At 41.8% G+C, this 24,757-nt stretch overlaps 1 long non-coding RNA gene across 1 annotated transcript; it reads right to left on the bottom strand.

The window, feature by feature from the left end:
* Positions 1-3,057: 3,057 nt before the first annotated feature.
* Positions 3,058-8,050, bottom strand: LOC310675413. The gene is made up of 2 exons (XR_014510124.1): positions 7,938-8,050; positions 3,058-3,379 (listed from the first exon to the last, which is right to left on the bottom strand). It is a non-coding gene; the product is annotated as an uncharacterized lncRNA (long non-coding RNA).
* Positions 8,051-24,757: the final 16,707 nt, after the last annotated feature.

Genomic DNA, 24,757 nt, shown 5'->3' with positions numbered 1-24,757 from the left:
TCATTTCTATTCATTTGTATCGTTTTCTGTTTTATATATGTAATTTGTGTATCTTTGTCTATGTGAAAATTAATAATGATTTTCTAAAAAAAAAAAATACGAGTGGGTAACTTGCAGTCAGATCCCAAATTCTGTGCACTGCAGAGCACTGATGCAACTTGAGGGGATTTCTAGTATGTCACATTTAGGAATAAATGAGAACATGATAGGAAGAGCTCAAAATGTGAACTTCTCTTGACAACGTGAGTTGGAGCTCCTCCAAACCCTCCAAAAGCCCTTTTCAAGTCTGTCCCAACTCAAACTGGATCTTACATTCTGTCTCCAACATTTCCATTTTAAATCTGAGATTATAAATTCAAGTTCCACCATCTCTGACTGCATATGAATATGATGTTCTTTCTCAGCCAAGGAACCCTGTATTCAGTTGTATTCAGTCATTTGTAGCTGGGAACTGTAGAACTTGTAGATAAATCGCATGATCTCAGATGCAAATGATAGAAGTCCTTCAATATCTACATAGTTACCCGCTTCCCAAGGGCTTGGAGGAAGTGAAGGTGGGTTGGCACCTAAATCAGGCTTTTCAAATGTTCCATTAAACATTCAAATAACCTATGAAGGTTGTCCAAGTGTTTGACTGGAGCTGTCAAAAGGCCTCATTTATTTCGGGGGTTAGGAATGAGAAGCAGCTTGTGTTTATAGGGATATTCCAAGCTTCCACATACAGCACACAACAAGCCAACAATATGTTCTACTCACTATTGGTTCAATTTAGAAGCCACATTAGGTGACAGTGTGATCAAATTCTAAGGGAAAGCTGGCAAGTCATGATACTTGCAGATACCAGCTAGGGGTGGGGAAACAGTTCCAGTTTGTGCCACTTTCACAATTTTCATTCTAAACTCCATTCCATCTCATTTCTACAGCCTTAAAAAAAAAATCTGAAAAAAACCAAACCAAACCAAACTAAAAGAAACCACTTGCTTTTATGAAGTGGTCAAAGAACTGCCCCCTTTTCTGTCTGTGTTTCAAAGCAGCTGTCTGGAGCAGCCAGCTGCTGCCACATTAACTGGTTTTTGCGAGCGCACCTGTCCCAGGTTGTGATGGGTGATGATGATGCACCAGGCCACTGGCTGTTGCCATGAGTCCAGTCTGGTATAAAGAAAGAAGAAAGCAGAGGTTCAGGGCACTGGGAGGACTGACGTTCCTGTGCAGATGAGGTGGGCGATTTTCCAATGTGGATTAGCTGATTTCCAAATCAACCTGAAATGAGCTGGGGAGAGTGAGTACTTGGAGGTGGGGGAGGCATCAATAATAATAATATTAATTCTGCTTTTCAAATGTGTGTCATACTCACAATTGCTTAAGTCCTTAGAGCCTGTGTATAAATTTCCCATAGTAGGCTCTGGAAGTGAAATATTTATGGATAAAAATGGTTTTGGCTTGTGGTCTTATTTGCAGACTGTTTTGTTACAGCTGAACATTACAGAGCCCACCCCCAGCCTCAAATGTGTGTGTACGTGCGTTTGCCAATGTTTTCCTTAATTGTAAAGTAGCCCTTTGAAATATGTCACATTTTCCTCCATTTCAAAATACAGCGATGAAAAATTAATTTTTAGGACAAAAATAAAGTAGGGCTGTTTGCACAATTTCACTTGTCTTTACTCTTTGAGTTAAACAAGAGCAAATTCACTGGTTGATTGTGGATTTGATTTTCTAACACAATATTTAAATAAAGTCACTAATTAATGATATAAAAATACCTGTTTGCTATTAAGCAAAAGCAACCAGATGCTGCACACACATGCCAATTAACATTTGCAACATTTTTTGCAGATTAGCATTCGGGGGGGGGGGGAATGGGCAGGATCCAATTCCATTTTAAGCTGTTTCAATTCAATTTTCCCCACATCATATATGGAATAATGTCAAGCTTCAATGTGCAATATGGACAGTATCAATGCTCATTTTAATGTTATGTTTTTGAGCAATGAGGAGTTCCTCAATTGTTGAATTTTTGCTTGTGACTGTAGTAAAAAGGTAAAGGACCCTGGACAGTTAAGTCCAGTTGAATTCGACTATGGGGTGTAGCACTCATCTCTGCTTTCAGGCCAAGGGAGCCAACGTTTGTCCACAGACAGCTTTTCCGGCATGTGGCCAGCAATACCGCTGAACAGGCTCATTGGAAGGTGAATTTTTACACAAACAGTGTTTCAAGAAAAATTGCTCCATCACAAAAATCACCATTTCTGATGCCAAACACTTGTTGCAGCTCTATTTAAATAACTGCCATTAAAATTAAAGGAACTTAAAAGTCCTTAACTCAGTGTTATTAATTGCAGCATTAGTTGCAGTATGAAGCTTATTCTGGCGCACATAATAAGCAAAATTGGTCTGACCAGATTAAGAAGAGAACCACAAAGTTATGAATGTCTCAATAATTAGACATTGTTAACTAGGAAAGCAGAACAGATGTTGGGTGATTGCTGCAATATGCTCCTAATCTCCCACAACTATTTGCAGCAGTTCCCTGAGTAACCAATACATACCAACACATCTACACATTGATTAAGATTGCATTAACTGTTGTTACGTGTGTACAGTGCCTTAGGAACATAGGAAGTTGCCTTATGCTGAGTCCTGCAGAGTCTCTTTCAGGCAGGAGTCTCTTTCAACCCTACCTGGAGATGCTGAGGTTTGAACCAGAAGCTCTTCCACCAAGCTCTGGCCCTTCCATCTCAGTCCATAGCCTTCAGAGCAGCTTATGCTCACAACCATGAGTTATTACTTGCCAGACTCTCATTCTGAGTTTTAAAATGTATCTTCTTCATTTTTGTTTACTGTCTTCTGGCATGTTCTGCATGTCTACAAGGGCAAAACCAATCATAATTCCTAAACAGTATAGAAATTGCAATACCCATTTGATTTATTTCCCCTCTGCTTTCATCAACTCTTCTCCACATCTCGTAAATAAGGTCCCAAATAATGTCCTAAATAATGTCTCACTCAGGGATGCTCATACGCCACAATATTTATCAACATGTATACATGAAATATATGTTTGGTTCAAAATAATGGTACTTTGATCATTTATTTATGTTAAGAGGTGGTCGTTACACCCGAGCGTAGCATCTGCGGTTTCATTTACGGCACAGAAACAGAGTGATTACTGTATTATGAGGTAACCGCACTCGGGGGTATTACAAAACATGACATACAACTGAGTTGAGGAAGTTCTCCTAATTTTCCAGGCCTGTGATTATCTCATAGGAGCTCACAGCTTGCAGTTACCAGATGTTTCACAATATCAGTGGCTCTAGAGTTGCTTCCGTGTTATAACAAGAAGATTTTACAGCACAGACGAAGGCTGGCATTTTCTCTGCTGGAAGAAGACAAAATTGGCAATTTAGAACAGCGGTTTTAGCTGAGCAGTTTGGTTAACATCAATTAATCTAATTTATTAAAACATTAAGGAACCAATCACAACCAAGGCCTACCATAGTTCTTATATGTGTCATGTATATCTGTGGGTTAATATTCTTTCATTCAAGCTACAGCAGAAAACATATAGGATCTAAGCCTAAAACATATAGATGCCCAACTTCTGTGGGATTATTTGTGTGTGTGGACTTTGCCCTCCAGTTAGTAGCTGATGGGCCAGGTTCTATATTAAAGTGAGGACTTCACAGCTATGAAACAGAGTAACTTGGGTGACAGGCGTTACATACAAAATGCAAAAAGCCAAGATAGCATTGCAGTAATTTGGTTTGCATGTAAAGCTAAGCCAAAGCCTGGCTTAGCATGAACAAGTAAACATGTGGGCTTCTAAAGGGAAAATCACAGCCGGTTTGCTCCTTCTCCATTCCTGATGCTGTTGCACTGCTGTGAGCTAAGATGTGCTTTGGCTTAGTCAGTGCTATGTCTGAACCCAGGCTCATGGTTTATCTTGTTCCAGACAAGCCAGAAGCAGTTGCCAAGGCTTGTTCTACAGCTGACCACTCATTGGGGAGACAAATGACAAAGCATTGGGTTTGGAGGTAATGCAGAGCCAAACCGTGGCTTAACTCACAGCTGTGTAGCAACAGCAGGACCAGTGGGGACAGCAGAGGGGTCATGATCTCCTCTCAAGTAGTTCAGATGTTTCCTCATTTGCAGTAGACCATTCTTTGGCTTAGCATTAGGTGCAAAAGGGCTTGCCTCTCACAACTTTAAAAAACCAATTTCTTTATCTCACAAGAGAGCATTTAACCACACCTTAATTAAAACTCAGTTCTAATACCAAACATACATTTGTGGCGATGCATATTGATCTGAGTACTAGTTACATTGTCCACAAATGTCAACCCGGAATGTCCTTCCACAATATGCATCAGCAAGCAACAGGTCTTAAAAATTTATGACAGCACAATCCTAAACATTGTATGGGATTAAGTTTCATTGTGTTCAGTGAGACTTACTCTCTAGTTAACGAGTTTAGGATTGCAGCTGGTAATGGGCTTTAAAGAGAGTCTCTTAACTCTGCAATTTATTTTAAAGCCAGATGTTTATGCACATCATCAGAATGGAAAGAGATTTTTAAAGGTGTATTTTATTGTGTATAAGGTCCTAGCATCAGGCTGAAAAGCGGTGTAACGGTACAACATAATTTTAAGTAAAAAAACCCAACCACTTAGTACTGAAGCAACAGTAGATCAGGGGAAGAATAGCTGAGAATGGGTGTGCAAAAATGTGCAAAAGAGTGGGAGGTAGGTCTTTTTTCACATAACTCTGCTCTTTCAAAGTGGCAATTTTCACAAGGCAAATTGAACATCATGAAAATTTAGCACAGCACTAAATACATTTAATAGGACTATTCAAGGTTCATAATGCGGTGTGCAAGCTATAGAATTACACATAAGAATTACAGTGGCAGTATAATTCTGAATACCACATAATGGAGACAAACACCAGGGGAAGGCCCTCTCCTTTGTGGTCATCCAAAAATTTCTTAGTTGGCTAGTGGTGGTAAGAGAATGCTGGACTACATGGAACTTGGTCTGATCTGGTCAGGCCATGCTTGAAAGTTCTGTGTAAGTGCCCACATGAAAACAGCCACACTTTGCTGAGAGTTCTGGGATGTCCTCTGGTCAGTCAACAAATGGATTTGTCCATTTGCTCTAATTTGCCGTCACAACCACTTATTACTGACCGGCTTTTAAGTAGATATTTTGGACAACCAAGCGATTGTGAGGTAAAAAAGGTAAAGGTACCCCTGCCCGTACGGGCCAGTCTTGACAGACTCTAGGGTTGTGCGCTCATCTCACTCTAGAGGCCGGGAGCCAGCGCTGTCCGGAGACACTTCCAGGTCACGTGGCCAGCGTGACAAGCTGCATCTGGCGAGCCAGCGCAGCACACGGAACGCCGTTTACCTTCCCGCTAGTAAGCGGTCCCTATTTATCTACTTGCACCTGGGGGTGCTTTCGAACTGCTAGGTTGGCAGGCGCTGGGACCGAGCGACGGGAGCGCACCCCGCCGCGGGGATTCGAACCGCCGACCTTTCGATCGGCAAGTCCTAGGCGCTGAGGCTTTTACCCACAGCGCCAGCCGGGTGATTGTGAGGTATTTTAAATCAAATCCGGGGGCCATCGGCCTGCCACTGGAGTCCCACTTGTTTGCTAAACTATTTCTACAATGGATGATCTCTTATTGAAATAAAAGTAACTGCCCCATGATAATAAATTAGTAAAATGTTTCAAATTCTTATTGATTAAAGCTCAGTCATTAAACAGATTACTGAAAAATCATAATGACTTGAAACCCTTAAATTACATGCAGTTCTGATACCTTAACAAAACCTAAACAAAATTGAAATTAGTGCTAGTGCTGTCTGTTTAGATTATAAATAGGTTTCTTGGCAAGCGTGCATCTAATAAACATAATATATGATGTGTAGGGGGAAAGGAGTATGAAATGAAACAGATGTTCATCTTCCAACAAATACATTCAATATCACATTTGAAGCAAGCATTCATCATTCCTTCACCGAGAAGAATCCCACTGCGGTTAACCACATCTTTAAGAACATAACAGTGATATCTACTTACAAGGCAGCTACATTCATAATGGAAAGGAGTAAAAGATGGAAACAGCTGCAGCTGAGGTTTAGTGGACTTCCACAGATTGAAAAAGGAAATCATGACTCTACTTAGACAGGTTTTATTTGGCTATAATCAGGTTTGGCTGTTCTGCTCCCCAGGGAATACAGTAATTATGGCTCACTAGACTGAAGATAATTACTGCATTCCAAGGGGATTGGCACCTGCTCTCCTCTTTCATGCTGAGTTTAAGAAAAGAAGAATTTACTGCTGGATCCAGGACTGGATGGATCCATAACCTGTCCTGATTGTGTTCTGTGTACATAGTTAAATACCAGTGGTCAGGGATCTGTATGAATGAAACCACTCCTCAGTATGAGCAACTCTTCATTTATTTATTTATCGACTTATCAACTTTTTATCCTGTCATTCTTCCAAGGTGCTGCCTATTGTGTCAGCTCCCCATTTTATCCGCTCAACAACCTGGTCGTGAGCGCGATCAGGGCACATACATTCAGTGAACCTTTTTAATCTACATACATTTTCCATACATTCCTGCCTGTTCTCTGAGATCTGCTGGAGGAACAGTGCTAACTCGTGGCATCACTTGGGCAGCTGCAGGAAATGGGGCATGTAGCATGACAAGGATCTATATGGTGGAAATTCAGTGACTTAGTCAGGTGTTTTCTGTGTTTAGTTTTAGACTACTTGAAAGGAGGGAGACCTTTCTAGGCCAAGAGACTCAGCTGCAGAAGACAAGGGCAAGGACACTTAGATCCGTACCCTACTGTAGCGACTACTGTATCATTTATTTATTTTTATCTTTTAAATATATCGTAAGCTGCTTTGATAACTTCAGTTATTTGCAGAGCATAAAAGCTCCTAAATAAATAGTATTTATTTATTTATTTATGCAAGGAGAAGGGGACGACAGAGGATGAGATGGACAGTGTTCTCGAAGCTACCAGCATGAGTCGGACACGACTAAACAACAACTTTGCCATATGACCCAGTTTTGTGTTCTTCTTCACTTTGCCTTTTATGCTTTTTTACTTTTGATTTCATCATTTTCACGATGTTTTTATGTACACTGCTTTGAGAAGATATTTTTCTTGATTTCCCGATATAGAACTGTTTGTATAAATAAAGTAATAAAATAAATTCATAACAAGGCCTTCATTTCCTTGTTTCAGTACTTTGTAAAGTGCATGCAACTAAACCAAAACACAACAAATACTGAATTGTATAATGACATTTTCTGTGGGCTTGAGCACAATAGTTAAGGACAACAGCCAGTCTTTCAGCAGTAACTAGTGACTGTTATTATGAATAATAGTTTTAAAGAAACAGCTTCACCTTCATAATTATGCTTAGGTCTGAAGAAGAACCTGATAATAAGTTGTTATTTTTATGCATTACTGGAGATGCCCAAATCAATGCCAAAGAAATAAACAATGAAGGAAGGAGGCAATGAAAAACCTAGACTGAAGATTTAACTTCATAATAAATATGAAATCTGAAAACAATGGTGACCTTAAAACCCAATTGCATTTAGGCAGCTGGAAAGGACACATTTATTTATTTATTTATTTAGCATGGAAGGGTATGGTTCATCAGTGAATATTTTAGGATTGTCAAGGGAGCTAACAAAGCTGCAACAGACGGTAAGTAACTCTGCTGGGAAGAAAGAGGTACTAAAAGTTGATTATTAGTGTTCTGTACAGAACGTCAGCTTGTGTACCGCAGAATAGTAATACTGCAGGGCCAGCATAAGTGGGTTCCATCTTACCCACCCAGCTATCCTAATCCTTAAACTACCCTTCCCAGCAGGCAGCCATTCCTGCTTTTATTGTAAATTTTACTTACTGGGTGGCGAAGTGGGAGAAATAGTGGGAGCCAGTGATGAGAAACAAAGGAAGAATCTTCTTATGGCCATGCAAGGCAGCGAAAGCATTTCTTTCAAGGGAACGCCAACAAACTTATCCTGTGTTAAACAATTAAACTTTTCATGGATTTAACAAATTAGAAGCCAGCACTTCAAAAGCCTTCAGAACCTCTAATGATCTTTATGGAATCTGCCTTTCTTTTGTCCCAACTTCTTCCCTTACAATTCTACAAAATGAGGATCACTTTACAAAGACCTCAGTGTGGTTGATTTTCCACCATGACTGTTCCCAAGCCATTCCTGACATGTGCTGATTCTTTTGGGAAGTGATGCATCTCTCTAAGTGATAGAGGAGGCATTAGTAGTAGATGGCTGGATGTAGTCATGTTAAAATGAAACTAAAACAACAGTAAGGCAAATTGAAGGAAGGAAGGAAGGAAGGAAGGAAGGAAGGAAGGAAGGAAGGAAGGAAACCAATAGACCACCACCTTATAAAGGAGCAATATAAAAACAGTGAGTGGAAATAAGAATAAAAATGAAACATATTAGCAAAAGCAATCTCCAAAGGAAATAAGTCTGGGGCCAAAATGATATATCAAAGCAAGACCTAAGTGTATGAGCAGGCTCATGAGGAGACAAGTAATCCTTCCAATGTCCTGGTCTCAGGCCATGACAGGTTTAGATTGAAAATGGCTTGGAGCCACTTGCAGTTGACAAAATACAGGCAAAATGCCCAGTCCCGTTTAATAGCATTTCAGTTATACTTGGGACTAACTGCACTTTCTTCAAACAAAACCCACATATAGCAAATTTCAGTAGTCTAATCTGGAGGTTCCCATGGTATGGATCATTGCAAGCAGATTATCTCTGTCCAGGTTGAACTACAGCTGGTGCATAAGCCGAAGCAGTCCTCCAGTCTGTGTCTCCAGTGACCAAGTTAGATCAGTAAGCACCCCTGGACTGGAGGGTTGCAAACCCATTCAGCACCAGGTTGAGTACCATCATCATTATTTTTATTATTAATAATAATTATAATAATAATAATTTATTATTTGTACCCCGCCCATCTGGCTGGGTTTCCCCAGCCACTCTGAGCAGCTTCCATAGAAACCAAAAATACACTAAAATATCACACATTAAAAACTTCCCTGAACAGGGCTGCCTTAAGATGTCTTCTGAATGTCAGGTAGTTGTTTATTGCTTTGACATCTAATGGGAGGGCGTTCCACAGGGCGGGCACCACTACCGAGAAGGCCCTCTGCATGGTTCCCTGTAGCTTTGCTTCTCGCAATGAGGGAACCACCAGAAGGCCCTCGGCGCTGGACCTCAGCATCTGGGCAGAACGATGGGGGTGGAGACGCTCCTTCAGGTATACTGGGCCGAGGCCATTTAGGGCTTTAAAAGTCAACACCAGCACTTTGAATTGTGCTCGGAAACGTACTGGGAGCCAATGTAGGTCTTTCAAGACCGGTGGTCTTGGCAGCCTCCCCCAGTCACCAGTCTAGCTGCCGCATTCTGGATTAGTTGTAGTTTCCGAGTCACCTTCAAAGGTAGCCCCATGTAGAGCGCATTGCAGTAGTCCAAGCAGGAGATAACTAGAGCATGCACCACTCTGGTGAGACAGTCCGCAGGCAGGTAGGGTCTCAGCCTGCGTACCAGGTGGAGTTGGTAGACAGCTGCCCTGGATACAGAATTGACCTGCGCCTCCATGAACAGCTGTGAGTCCAAAATGACTCCCAGGCTGCGCACCTGGTCCTTCAGGGGCACAGTAACTAGGCATCTCCTGCAAATTCATTTCTTGTCGCAAACTTTTCATCGGCATAATGTAATCATGGGGGAGAAGCCACGCAGATGGTGTCTGGTACAATTCCTGGCACCTCCAGTTTAAAAGGCCAGGTAGCAGGTGATGGGAAAGACCTCTGCCTGTGAGACCTTGCAGAGTCGCTATTATATAGGTTGACAATGTACAGGGTAGACAATATTGGGTAAATAACATGACCTGGTATAAGGCAGCTCCCTATATTCCAGGTTGAGGGCTGTGCCTAGTGCCACATTCTATGCTTAGCAGCATTTGTGCAGACTTGTGGCTCACAAAACCCTGACTATTGTTCCTACCAACGAATAACATTAAACTGTCATGGGAAAAGAGAAAGGGCAATATAATTATGGGTGCATTGTTGACTTGTCTTTCAACCTCCCTCCACAGCAGGACAACAGCATTTATTCATTGTTGTGCTGAATGAAATAGCAAGAGCAGTAATGCTATACCAGACTTTTATTATATCAGATCTGCAGCGTGAGGATTGTTTGACCTGTACAATAACAATGATGTACAAACCTCCTCGCAGAATCTATTGTTCCAATTTCTAGCCCTTGATGGGTAATGGATTTTGCTGGTTTTCTCTTTGACATTTTGCATCACAAAAACAAAGGAGAACTTAGCTCATTAAAATCAAGAGTCCTCCATTCAGAAGGAATGGCAAATTACTATAGTTTGGAGCTTTTTATGTTCAGAGGAGTTCCTCCTGAAGTTTATCAGAGTTTTCTATTACTCAGAAGTTAAGTGCCAATTGGCCACAGATGCTTAAAAAGCAGTGTAAATCCAGATATGTCAGTATCAATTACTCGATCTTGAGCTCAGCTAACGACATTAGCATATAAATTTGTTAATTGGGATTTTTCAGTATGTTCGGGTGTTTTGTGCCACTCTGAAAGTGCACAGCTGATAAACGTCGGATCCAAACAGTCTGTTGCCTCTGCAAGAAACAATGCCTACATTCTGAATCCTCGTAAAAGGATGTGGCTGTGTTCAATTCTCCACGCAACGTGGGATGTCAGGGTTAGGACCCCTTGTCCAAAACTCAACCAGTTTTAGAAGTAATTATGGAAGTGAGAGCTGGACTATAAGGCAGGCTGATCACCGAAGAATTGATGCTTTTGAATTCTGGTGCTGGAGGAGACTCTTGAGAGTTCCATGGACTGCAAGAAGATCAACCCTATCCATTCTGAAGGAAATCAGCCCTGAGTGCTCACTGGAAGGACAGATCCTGAAGCTGACGCTCCAATACTTTGGCCACCTTATGAGAAGAGAAGACTCCCTGGAAAAGACCCTGATGTTGGGAAAGATGGAGGGCACAAGGAGAAGGGGACGACAGAAGACGAGATGGTTGGACAGTGTTCTCAAAGCTACTAACATGAGTTTGACCAAACTGCTGGAGGCAGTGGAAGACAGAAGTGCCTGGCGTGCTCTGGTCCATGGGGTCACGAAGAGTCGGACACGACTAAACAACAACAAACAACAACATGGAAATTTACAATATCTGTAACTGTAAATGTTTTAAATCCCGGAGGGATGAGTTTGGTTTGAATATTTTTAGCCTAGGAGTGGGTAGAAATTATGTCTAAAAGCACTGGTGTGAATCAACAGATTCCAAATAAATTTTGCTAGCCTGATCTACTTAATACCCCTCAGTTGTCTACAAAACAAGAGCTACCAAATTTACTTTGAATTACATTGTAGGCAAGGTTTGGGGAAACTTTGTCAGCACCAGTCACATTCCCGTGTAGGAACAATAAACTGGGCTGTCTTGGTTTCAAGTGGTGTCAAGCTTTTAATCTATAATCTATAATTAATCTTCTTTTGATTACTGCTTGGAATGGTAGTATATTCTATTAAATAAATTTTGAGTGTATATATTATATATTGCCTGTATTATTGTATTGGAAATCACACTCAGACTACAGTGTAATGAAGGGCAGTTTCTAAGTCTGGGAAATAAATAAAAGAGGAAAAAAGCCAAACTCCTCATAGGTAGGTAGAGATGGAAAGGAAAAGAAAAGCATATATTGCCAGCATCATTGCTTCCATACTTCTAAACATGTTTTTGTACTAGAGCATAATGAGAATGTTCAGATTTCCAGGAAGTTAAATCATTTCCACAAATGTACAGGAAAGAAAGTAAATGTTATCATTAGAGGAACTCCATAGGAAGCTCCACTCCAGCTTCTGATTGGATTCCATAGGTCTATATATCTAGTAATGAACTTCTCACTCAAAAGGTTTCATGCTGTGGAATCGTTGAAAGCAACACAAACGTTTTCTTTAATGAGGACATGTTAACAAAGAGCCTGCAAGGATGATTCACTAATCACCAAGGATACTTCTGTATCTACACACAAGGAAAAGGAACTGAAGATTGAATTAGAGGTGACTCATGTTTTACATGGCAAGAATATGTATCACATATATACCACAACATAAAGTGTAACGCAAGGATGTGCATTTCTTTTTTAAATAGCTCATAATAAAACTTTTTTGAAAGTACACATTAAAAATAGAACAGATTCAAAGGATGAGTTATTAACACAACAGGCTTAGGACAGTTCAATAGCTATAAATACTAATAATTTTCTTTCTCCTTTATATTTCTTTTGCAGAGTTTTCTTTACAGTTTTTCTTTACAAGGTTTTGAGATGAAGAGATAATTCAAAAGTGTATATTGGGGTGGAGGAGCAGGCATAATCCTTTCTTGTTATTGGCATCTGTCTGTCTTGAGGGGCAATGGAAGAGTGCACCATGGGAAAACAAAACTCTGAGGCAGTGTGTATGGAGGTCCTGGGCTGCCCAGATGATAAGATTCCCCTCATGGCCTCATTGATGTACTCTAAAGGAAAGCAAAGCAGTACGTTTGGCACCAGCTAGGCTGCAGGAGCTGCCGAAATGAGCCATCCCACTGTCCTAGGGACTCCACTCCAGATTTGTATTGGGTTTACTCCTTAGCTTTTTCTTTTCCTGAAGATGCTGCACAAGGCAATGGGTAGATGTCATTATTCAGGGTTTACTCCTGAAGCCTATCTCATGAATGAGTATAATCATGAAGCAGCAGAGGTTTAGGGTCAGAGTTTTCCTTCTTCTAGATGGGCTCCCTTCCCATGCTGATGAGCGCTCCTTCTGCCACTCACTTCCCTCTACAGCATGTGCAGAAACCACCGTCTTGATGGTTGAACCTACTATTGGTCTTGCCCACTTAATCCACTGGAGCCTGTCTTTGCATGCAGGGGTAATCTCTAACTCATCAAGGGTTTGAGACCTATATTCTACCCTCACCTGGTTTAGTTGGCCCAGCAAAACCGTGCTGTTTGGTGCTGTTGCATGCTGATAGCTTCTAGGAGCCACAGGTGAGAGCTGAGTGCAAAGTGGTGGAAGAATGTTTCTCCTCACCAGAGGTACTGCACCTCCTCTAAAATCTCACGCACCTTTATACCTTATTAATCAACACACAATTCCCATGTTTTGTCAAATAAGTCCTTTATCTTTTGTCCCCTCATCACGCTTAGTTTTTGTGTTAATTTCTCTAAAAGAGCACATTGCTAAAGGTTTTGGCACCACTGGTCAATATTTACTGTATATTCTGAAGTCTTTTCCCATTCTGAGCTATTACTACTGCTCGTGCTGCCCAGAGAAAATGACTCAACAGCTCTTTATGACCAAGAATCTAGAAACATATTTAGCAACACAAATGTCAGAAATAGATGTATCCGTTGACCAGTAACCTCACTGATCTCCTGCCATGACAACTTCCAAACCCCTTGTAACAGAGGGAAATTCCACCATGTGTGGAGGCATGTGCTGACCATACCACAACCTCTTCAACATATAGGTTGTGGTTGGTTAGAACTACCTTCCTTGGTGTCACATACCATTTGTGCAATATTTTCAATGACAGCTCCCTAGCAATGGCAGATGCTATCTTAGAGAAACCTGTTTCTAAAAATGCATGTTAGGAGGCCCTGATTGGAAATGCTGCACTGTGACCAAGACTAGAAGGCAATTCACTCTTTAAGGGAGAGATTCACTGAACCAGCCCCATCAGTGAAAGCCCTGTGCAAGTAGGTGGGTGCCATTACCATTATAATGGCACCTCTTTTTCTAGAAAGACAGCACTGGAAATTTCATTGCTACAAGTTGCATGGTAAAGATGAACACATGACTGTTGTGTTGTGTGGCAGTCTGATGTTTAGTTCCTCCCTGGTGTTTCTGGAAATATTCTCTTATACTCACATTTTGCAGATGAATCTACAGATCATATAGAAACAGAGAGCTGTAGAGTTGGAAGGGTTCCTGAGTGTCATCTAGTCCAACCCCCTGCAATGCAGGACTATTCAGCCTTTCTCCAGTGTGATTCCAAGCCTTCCAAGAACACACTGTGCTGCATCAGTCAGGAGTGGAGGTTTCCTCTACTTCCTGCCCATCACGGTAAGAAATTTGGCTTTTTGTTGGCACTAGGTGGGGGACAAGTGATGCATACTGAAGAGAAAATCAAGTACTTTTTTCATAATTAAAGCAGGTATCTCCTCTCATGATAATGTTTGAGAATATCTATTTTAAAACTTTATTTTCAGCCAGGAAATGTTAATACCATCCAGCAGGGCACTTTATGTCCAATATTTCTTTTCTCATCGGCCAAAATACTTTTGGGAAAGTATTACATTAAACAATTGATATATCCATTCTAAAAGTACTTAGTGCCCATTAAACATATGGGTTTCATTCTGCTAAGTGGGGGGGGGGGGGAGAGAGAGAGAGAAAATCTTCTGGTTTAAAAGAAAAAATAAGATGGTAACAAATTCACTCACTGACCAAAAAAGCATGAAAATTCTAAGTTGAGTGCTTAAAACTAGATAATGATGTCACCAGGCTGCCTACCATCTAAATTTTGCACCCCCTGGGCTCTGTGCCTTAGGCGCCTAAATCTGGCACTGCTAGGTGGATAAGCATTCCACAAGGAGGTAGTTACCTCTGAAAAGCCCCATTATAATCAAGATAATCCCTCAAATGTTTCCAAGCATTGGACAGTAATGCTCAAGAATCAAATGGATCTTTAAGGTCAACCCCTTAGTGTTGTTAACCCATTTCCACTATACAGTCATGTAGATTGTGCTCACTTTTATCTTAGCCTTCATACATCTCCCCACTGGTCATTCGGTTCCAATTCAAGCTCAGGATACTATGAGAACCATGGCTACCTAGATGAACACTGGCCCTCAGCTTCCCCTTTATGTTTTCAGTTAGTGTAGAGAAATTAGCACAAATTAACAAACTTGGGCTGTGAAGTGGACAAGGTTGACAAAGGATGTGTAGAAGAACAATACAGGGGGGCAGATGGGTGATGGTGCCAGTGTCTGAGGCAGCATGCAAATCAGCAAAATAAATGAGGAGGTGGATAATGTATTTAGGAGTTAACAAACATGGGCATAAAATTTGAATTAAATGGAATTGGGATCTGCTGTAACATTTAATGTAATTCCTTCCTTCTTTATCACTGTTTCTTATATATAATGCATTGGCCACCAGACTATTAGAAGGTTCTGGTTGGTGTGAACCAGTTTCTAGAAAGTATCTGGTTGCTGATGATTTATTGTGGGTTTGGGGTCCTTTGTAGACTTGGTATGTGAAGGAAATAATTCTGACAGCCCAGGCTATCATTTGTGGATATGTGGCAGGCCTCGGTTGTGACATGGGACCGATAAGGATAGGTCTAGTGTGGTATAAGATTGGTGGGCACCCTCCAGTTACGGCATGTTCCCCACTTACCCAACTGCTTTGCCTTTTCACACGTTTTAACTGGCAGGGCACAACATAATCAGGCTACGTAAAATGATTAAATTAATGTACTGAGCATTAATATAGTGAGCGAGTTTTTATAAATCTATTGAAGAATACAACATTAACCTTTGTTATGTTGTAAAAAGAATCATTAGAATTTTGCTGATGAATATTTAGCTGCCTCTAAGTCAACAATAAATTTGAAAAGTGCACATTACTCTACAGGAAAATAGGAGACTACATAACTATAAAAGGAAATAAATACCCCACTGATTGCCTCCTTCCTTTTGGTGTATAGTTATCACATTCTGTCTCTCTATATGCAGCAGGAAATAATGAGAGGGTTTATTTCTTGAGTGATTAAAGCCACAGCTGTTACTGCTTATTGAATTGCTTTAACCCACAAACTGAATTAAGGAGCATGATTCTTTGTTTTATGCCACACGCCTTACATTGCCTTGTGGATATTAAGGGCCAAACTGCACATTACATACAAATACATATGACAATAGATTGAGGGTTCTTTTTGTTATTGTTGTGACCAGTTGCTTTTCCTTCCTGCAAATAACCACTATCAGCTTTTCCAGCAAAAAAATAAAATAAAAATAAATTGTTTACTGTTATGTACATTAACATCTAGGGATGTGGGTGGCACTGTGGGTTAAACCACAGAGCCTAGGGCTTGCTGATCAGAAGGTTGGCGGTTTGAATCCCCGCGACGGAGTGAGCTCCCATTGCTCAGTCCCTGCTCCTGCCAACCTAGCAGTTCGAAAAGCACGTCAAAGTGCAAGTAGATAAAGTGCAAGTAGATAAAGTGCAAGTAGATAGGTACCGCTCTGGCGGGAACGTAAACGGCATTTCCGTGTGCTGCTCTGGTTCGCCAGGTCATGCTGGCCACATGACCTGGAAGCTGTAAGCTGGCTCCCTTGGCCAATAAAGCAAGATGAGTGGGAGGTAGCCCATCTAGGAGAATGAAAACTCTGATCCTTAACCTTGCTGCCTTGCAGGATATCTTCAGGAGAGGAGAAGGCTAAGGAGCAAACCCTATACAAATCTGGAGTCCCTAAGACAGTTGCTTCTTCCAGCAACTCCTGCAGCCAAGCTGGTGCTAAACGTATTGCTCTGCTTTCCTTTGCTTTCCTTGGCCTTGCTTTCCATCAGCAAGGCCAAGAGATGGGTCTTGTTGTCAGGGCAGGCCAGGACCTCCATACACACTGCCCAGACTTGCACCCAGGGGAAGCCACTTCAGTGCTGTTAATGTAGCAGTATGACTTCACCCACAGAGGCACATTTCATTGCCTCTTGAGACAGATGGATGCCAACAATAATTTATGCCCACAAGGGCTCTCAAGACAGCTCAAATTGACCAGATCATACAGAAACAAACCCATATGAAACAATGTCGGGTATTGTTGTTAGCCGCCCTGAGCCCGGCTTCGGCTGGGGAGGGCGGGATATAAATAAAATTTATTATTATTACTGAGAAGCCCTGCTCATAGTAGTTATCTGCCTAGTCTCAGAACATAAGCAGTGCTCTGCTAGACCAGGCCAATGGCCCATCTAGTCCAACATTCTGCCCTCATAGAGGCCCCCAGATGCCTAAAAGAAGCCCCAAAGCAGGGCCATGTGGCAGTGGCAGAGCATAAGCCCATTCCGCCTGGGGCAGGTCAGCGGGGCGTGCCGGGGGGGGGGTTTGCTCAGAGGGAGCCTGTTGCCGGGGCGCTTGGTTGTGCACCCTTAAAAAGGGGGCCTGAGGCTATGGCCCCTTCATCTCCCCTCCCACACTGCGCCACTGCCTCCTGGGAAGTGACACCTCATGAAAAAGAAGCCTTCCCAGGGGAACAATATTAGAGATGTAACTTCAAATCCCATAACACAACCATCACTTGGCATTTACTGCATTGCTCCCATTGGCTTTTCCTATTTTCTCCTCCTGGTTTGACACAAAGTGCTTTCTGTCAAGGGTGCCAATATTGGGGGGGGGGGGCGAGTCAGGTAAGCCCCACCGCACATAACTGCATGCACACAAACCACTTGAATGGCCCATCAACTTTGAGGGGCCTGGCCCCTCAAATATTTTATTGGGGGGGTCAAAGACCCCTTGGCTCCTAGGCTTTCTGTTCTCACCTACCTAGGTACCTGGGGATATCGCAGGCAATGAATTCTGTATTTGCCTAGGCAGACAATGAGGCAGCCTTACTGTCATTGCTGACAGCAGTCCTCTCTCTGTTATCAGGGATCTGTGCTTTTAAATAAAAGCTTTACAATGCTACCAGTATTAAGGAAGAAGTGAAGATTCCTCTTAACTCACCCACTTGCTCCTGGTGAAAAGGAGTTGTAGTACAGCAAGGTATTTATGGACTCTAGACTAAATGGTCTAAAGGGGCACTCTTTGGATCAGGGGTCAGCAAGGTTTACCTCGCCTGGGCCAGTTATGGTGAGTTGGACCCTGAACTTCTGGCTCAAAGGTCTGCCATGGTAGCAAAAATGGATGGGAGCTGGGCGAGAGTTTAATTTATCCAGAGTATTATTTGCTGGTGCACTATAGGAAACAACTACTTCTAGCATGCTGTAATTTTTCAGAAACACTTCCAGTCTTTCTCAAGCAAAATATAGCTTGACACTTGCTTTTGAAACCCAACAATTACATAAATGAGATCTGAGATTAGTTGGATATTCAGATTCTATAAAAAGTTAACAGAATCTGTGCTGCATTGCGTGTTCAAAATCATCGAGGATAAATAGCATGTATTCTCTTGGCTTAAAGCCATGTCCAACTAACCAGTTAGAGTCATACTGATCTTCAAAGTAAAACATGTATGCAAAAACTGTTGGCTTGTTTCAGTGGTACGTGCTGGCAGTAGTAGTGGACTCAGATTTTGTTTGTTCTCACAGCCACACTAGAACCATGAATTAATTAAGTAATTAATTAAGTAATTAATTAATTGTGGCCCTTCATCTGAAGATCGCAGAGCAGTTCACAACATAAAGATACAAAATGAGGACACAAAATACATAATAAAACAAGAACAAAAATAAACCAATAACCCTCTTCCCACAAGCACATTATAATTATCTATTGCCTTTCTTTCTTTCTTTCTTTCTTTCTTTCTTTCTTTCTTTCTTTCTTTCTTTCTTTCTCCAAACCTTTATTAGGCATTACAGATACAGACCATCTTAAAACATTCACATACAAAATATACAAAGAAGCAGCCATATAAAATATATAGTAACAGAAATTTTCATTGGAGTGTCTTCCCGCTAAACCGTGCCATTCACCCCTCTAGGAGATACAGTGGTGCCTCGCAAGACGAAAAGAATCCGTTCCGGGTTTTTCGTCTTGCGGTTTTTTCGTCTTGCGAAGCAAGCCCATTGACGGAGTAGCGCTAGTAGCGCTATTGGCACTTTAAGGGCTAAAAACGGCTTTTTAAGGCTTGGGGGATTAGCGGTTTTGCTGCTAAGATGCTTTTAGCAGCTTAGCGATTCAGAAAAAGGGGTTTTGGAGCAAAAAAAACCCTCAAAATTTTTCGTCAATTTTCGTCTTACGAAGCAAGTCCATAGGGAAATTCGTCTTGCGAAGCGCCTCTGCAGACGGAAAACCCTTTCGTCTTGCGGGTTTTCCGTCTTGCGAGGCATTCGTCTTGCGGGGCACCACTGTACTATTGACAGAAACTCAGCCACCCTTGCAGTTACATCTAGGTTAATCTCAGACGGGTAGAATCTGATATTTTCACTGATTATTTATTACACTTATATTATTTTTTCCCTTCTGATGTTTGGCTAACTGCTTCCCTCAGCTTAACAGACATTCTTGGCAGTAGTATGAAGAAAACACACTCACATTCACACTCACACATATTGCAGTCTCATACATGATATGTGGAATGCTGTTTCTCATTGCAATGGAGTTTAGTAACCAAATTCAGTGTAAATAGGTAGACTAAGCAGTTCACACATGCACAGTGAAAATGCTGCTGCTGAGCTTTGCTCAATAAAATCTGGCAATGTCTGGTTTTTATACACACATGAAAATGGCCAAGTAGCCCAGAGGTTAAATAAACACTCATCTGAGCAATTTTTCCTCTGACCATTTGGCATCCTCCACTGAGGATGGTTCAGAATGTTTGTATAATAAAAGCCAAGGTTAGCATCTGACTGAAAAACTGCATTTAAGGTTTCCTTACATTCTAACAGAGAATGTTAGAGAGATCAAAAGCTCTTGTGGGGCATATTCATAAAGAGAAGCACAAAGAAATAAATGGGAAGTCCACCAGGGAAAGAAGACAAGTATATATAACTAACCCTTGCTGCTTTTCACTGGCTCTATTATAGCATTATTACAGTTATTGTGACCCTTTTAATGAAGAAAATGGGGCTCGCATTGCGTTTGCTAATCCGCTGGCAATTCTGGAGTTCATCCTTCTCTGCTGGTGGTTATTGTTATATACAAGGGTTTTTATTAAATCTGAAGGAAATTCAAGCCACTCTGCCTCTAATAAGACCTAATCCTCCATTAGCTTTCTCCTTGTTGAGTCATTTATGCCTATATAAAAAGCCTGCATCCAATATTTCAGGAGGGCTGTTGAGGCAATGTGTGTGCCAGAATTTCCTGGGAAGTTAAAAGTATTTTGATAAGATTAGTGATATTTCATGGAGTGGTGTGCGTATGTTCGTACAACTCTGAGGTCACTTTTATGACCATCTACCAGCATGGTAGCAGCTGCTTCCTGCGTGGCAGGAACATGCTCATACTCAAAGACCATGGAGTTATTCTGAGCACCATTACCCCACATAGCTCTCTCACAGACACTGGGAAATGGCCATGAAAAGAAGCTCTGAGCAGCCACCCAAATATCTTCTGAGCTAAATTTGTGGGCTTCATATTTCAGTACTTATTGGAATAGTATCTCCCACCTTTCCACTTACCAGAGTGGTATTCAAGCCAACTAACAACATCCAAAGATAAAACTATCACCAATAAATAAACCATTAAAAACAGTAAAAGCATGTCCGAGGGTGGCAGGCTACCTTAGGGACTACAGGGTAGGTTTCCTGGCCCACATAGCTTTGACCACTTAACACTTTGCTGTTGCTCTGCAGCCCACAGCAACCACCACTTTCTTGATCTGATCTCCTAGGGAGGACTGGAACCAACATAAAAGATGCCCCTAAGACCCATCCTTGTCTGGCAGTCAGTGGCAGTGAAAACCACTGAAAGATCCAGCAGACCCATCAGGAATGCACACTCCTGCCCAGTTCCTAATGTAGGTTATCAGTCAGTATGACCATAATCACCTCTGTCCCAAACTCAGGACTAAAGCTAAATAATCTATTTCATGAAAGAATGCCAGACACCAAGATGTCACAGCACATTGGAGCACCTTACCCTAGAAGGAGCATTTGAAACATGCCTATAATTATCTGAATTTGCATGTGATAGGACCTGGCTGGGACCATAAATACCCAAATTTAGACTGGGAGAGTACATTCTCTCTCTTCATCCTAGATCCTGGTTTGTTACTGGATCTGAGAGCAGGTCTCAGATGTCAATAAGGCAGAAGGGCATGCTCTCTTGATAAAGTGAGGGCAGAGGACCTAGATCCCAGTATTTATACAAGCCGGCTAATCCAGGATTTCATACTGTCTGTCTAAAGCAGCTCACTTATCATCCTTCACCCATGAATGTAATACACTGGTGGTGTAGTAACAAAAGGAGGGAAGGGCATAGGAATATGGGGAAATCTCATTCACAGCCTTTCTGTGGGAACTGCACAGACACAACTCTCGACCTCTGCCATATTTGAAAATTTGGATGGAGGCAGGGAAGAATCATTTTTCTATTTTCTGTTATTAGTGGAAAGCATGCCCTTAGCCTGACCTGTCTCCGTTACATTTAAGGAAACTTGATAGAGAGTGATATCTAAATCAGACTTCCATGCTGAGAAGCAGTATACCTGGAGTGAGAGAGGTAATATGCTAAAATGTTGACATAAATAATCCCATGCTTCCCCTAAATTTCCAACTCTGCAACCAAATAAAGATGTCTTGTGGTGTCTCTGATAGATGTTTAGCTTCCATTTTCAAAGAATGAGCTACAGAAATTGAGTTCGGTTAGAGAGGAAAACATCATGTCATAGTTCTAAGAGTCAAAGAGGATTACTGTAAAATACATTGTATCCAATTTCAGTACACTTTGCATCTAGATTAGCATCAAATTAGTTTTATTGACCAGTTTTATTTGAGCAGTAAAAATTAATCATTATTATTGGTCTTATTTTTATGATCCCACAAGTAGTGAATAAAATACCACAAATAAGAACATATTTCCAAATTGCAGTGAAAATGGATGCTAGATAGAGTTTTGCTATTTTGACCTGCCTCCATACCATCCAGATTAATACTATTTAGGGAGATTTTTATTACAGGGAAGAAATATTGAGGTTGGGAGAGATGCTATTTTGTAATCTCCCCTTAAGGGGGGGGGGGAGCTCCTTGCTGGAAATAAGATGCTACTTCACATGACGCTGGGATGGTATTAATGTAAATGTTACAGTGGTTATTTACATACCGAACATTTCCTCACCGGTTCTCATTTCCTTTAAAGTTCAAGTATTTTTGAAATGAAAAGTCCCAATAATTTACAAGGAAAATAAATGTTTGTAAGCTACTCCAAAAGCACTTGAGTCAGAATTCACTTTTATTTTATATCAAACTTATTTGTTACAGTTGAGGCTTTATAAACTGGAAGATTTGTTTTAAATGGTAGATTCTACCTTGATGAATATGACTGTAGTGTCTTTGTTGTATAATGTCAATGTAGCTGATTGATTGACTGAACTCAAAGAGTGTTCATTAATGGTTCCTCCATTAATGGGACTGTGCCATCTGTGAATATGGATGCCGTATACATACAGTACATGCAAATCATTTGCTATGGAGAAGTGGTTGCTGGATCATGCAAATAGGGCTTACTTGCATGTGGATGTACATACACACACACACACCACAAGGACCTGGGTACAGCAAGGCTGTTATTATTCCTATTATTAATAGTACAGGCAGTGACCATTTTAGGTGCATCCAACTGATGTGTGGTTGCCAATGCGTGAGTCCTTTTGGACCTGGAAGAAGGCAGAACAGGGGTGGGGGGGCGGAATGGGGTGAATGGAATGGGAGAGAGGCAGAACAGAGTGTAACAGGGCAGAGCACACTGATACTTGCTCTGGCAATGCACGGGGGGCTGGGAACGGAACCCCCACATGAAATGGTTATTGTCTGTGTTATATTTCTTTGTACCCCACCTTTTCCCTGAACTGGCTCAATGCAACTTACAGATAAAAATAAGAACAGATAAAAATTAGAAAAAAACACATCATTAAGATACAATTCAACATTTATTGAATTGAAACTATATACATATATAATATTTATTTACGAGATATAATTACAATAAATACAATTAAGATATAATTACAATAAAAACGGCACAACACCAGCCATTTCATTAAAAGCAGTCAGTTCCCCAAAGCTGGGTGTCATCAGCAAACTGGTGACACCGAACCATGAAATTCGGACAACCTTTCCCAGTGGTTTCATGTGAATGTTAAATATCATGAGGGACAAATTAAGGTGAACACAAGCTCCATGCTCTATGTGAAGCCTACATACTTGTAAAAGTATGAACTAGTCCTCAGACTCACAGTATTATGTTTGGGGTTTTTTAGGTTTTAAGTTGTTTATTCATTCTTATGTGTCTGGGCTGCACCAGACTACAACTGGGATCTCAGGTGGCTTAGTGCTTTTCCATACAAAATGGAAAGGAATGAAACCATGCCCACAGAAACCAGGGAGAAAGTGTGCCCAAACCATTCTCTCTCACATTCTTTCATGTGGAGAGAATACTCCTGCATATAAAAGCATTCAAATAAACAAGTCCCACATGCAGTCTTAAGTGGTATGTGACTCCAGACACAGATTTAGTACCTCAGTAAGAATCAGACCTAAAAAATATTCTAGACATACCAGTCATATTCATGCTGAAATGAGGTTCCTTCCTGTTGTTGTTGGCATCCATCTGTCTTGAGAGATAATGGAGTATGCCTCTAGGGCTAAGGTCCAACTGCTGTGTTAGCAGCACCAAAGTGTCCTCTCTAAAGCACAAGCCTTGGCAGTGTGTGTGGAGGTCCTGGGCTGCTCAGACACAGTGGCGGAGGAAGGGAGCGCAGTGGGGGCGGACCGCCCCAGGTGTCACCACTGAGGGGGTGACAAAATGCTGGGTGGCACTCACTGTGGGGCCTGCAGTGCGCCAGAGCCACGCATCATTCCTGGGAGAGACTAGGGTGCACACAGGCTCCACGCTGCCCAAACGGTCCGCCCGCTGCCTCCTCCCAGTTTTAGGGCGGCTGAGTGGGAAGAGGCAGGCAGACTCCAGAGGCCCCGCAGTGCACCCCACCCCTGGGCACGCCACCCCAGGAGCACAAGCGGCTTCCTCTGCTGCTGCCCAGACAACAACAACCCCCTCTCTGCCTCCAAAGGAAAGCAGAGCAATAAGTTTAGCACCAGCTGGACAGCAGGAATTGCAGGATATCCAGGATATCCAGGTGCCATCCAACTGCCGTAGGGACTCCACTCCAAATTTGTGTAGAGTTTGCTCCTTAGCCCTTTCCTCTCCTGAGGATACCCTGTAAGGCAGCAGAGGTTTAGCATTTGAGTTTTCCTTCTCCTAGAATGGGCTACCTTCCCAGGTTGATGAGCTCCATCTGTCCCTCTCTTCTCTCTACAGCAAGTGCAGAATCTGCCTTCTGGACTGTTTGTCCCACTATTGGTCTTGTCCGCTCAATTCACCAGAGCCTGTCTTTGCATGCAGGAGAGGTCCCTAACTTACCAAGGATTTGAGACCCATTGGCTACCCTCACCTGGTTTATGCAGCCAGTCAAAGCTGTTCCCGGGGTGTGGTCGCCATTGCATGCTGACAGTTTCTAGGAGCCACAGGTGAGTACAGGGTGGAGATCAAAGATGCACAAGCTACCCCAGAAGGAACATGGCATTTCTCCCCTAACTCCCTTTCCCCTAACACTCCATACACCCCTTCCTGTAAAACAAGGTATCAAAGAAACCACAGGGTGAAATGGGAGGAGCTCACAGTATGAACTCCTCCCTGAGCCAGCAAAGACCCCATTTTCAAGAAACAACAGT

The sequence above is a fragment of the Podarcis tiliguerta genome (assembly GCF_965153285.1).
Source record: "Podarcis tiliguerta genome assembly, chromosome: 4".
NCBI lineage: Eukaryota > Metazoa > Chordata > Lepidosauria > Squamata > Lacertidae > Podarcis > Podarcis tiliguerta.
This window is presented reverse-complemented; position numbering and strand designations above follow the sequence as displayed.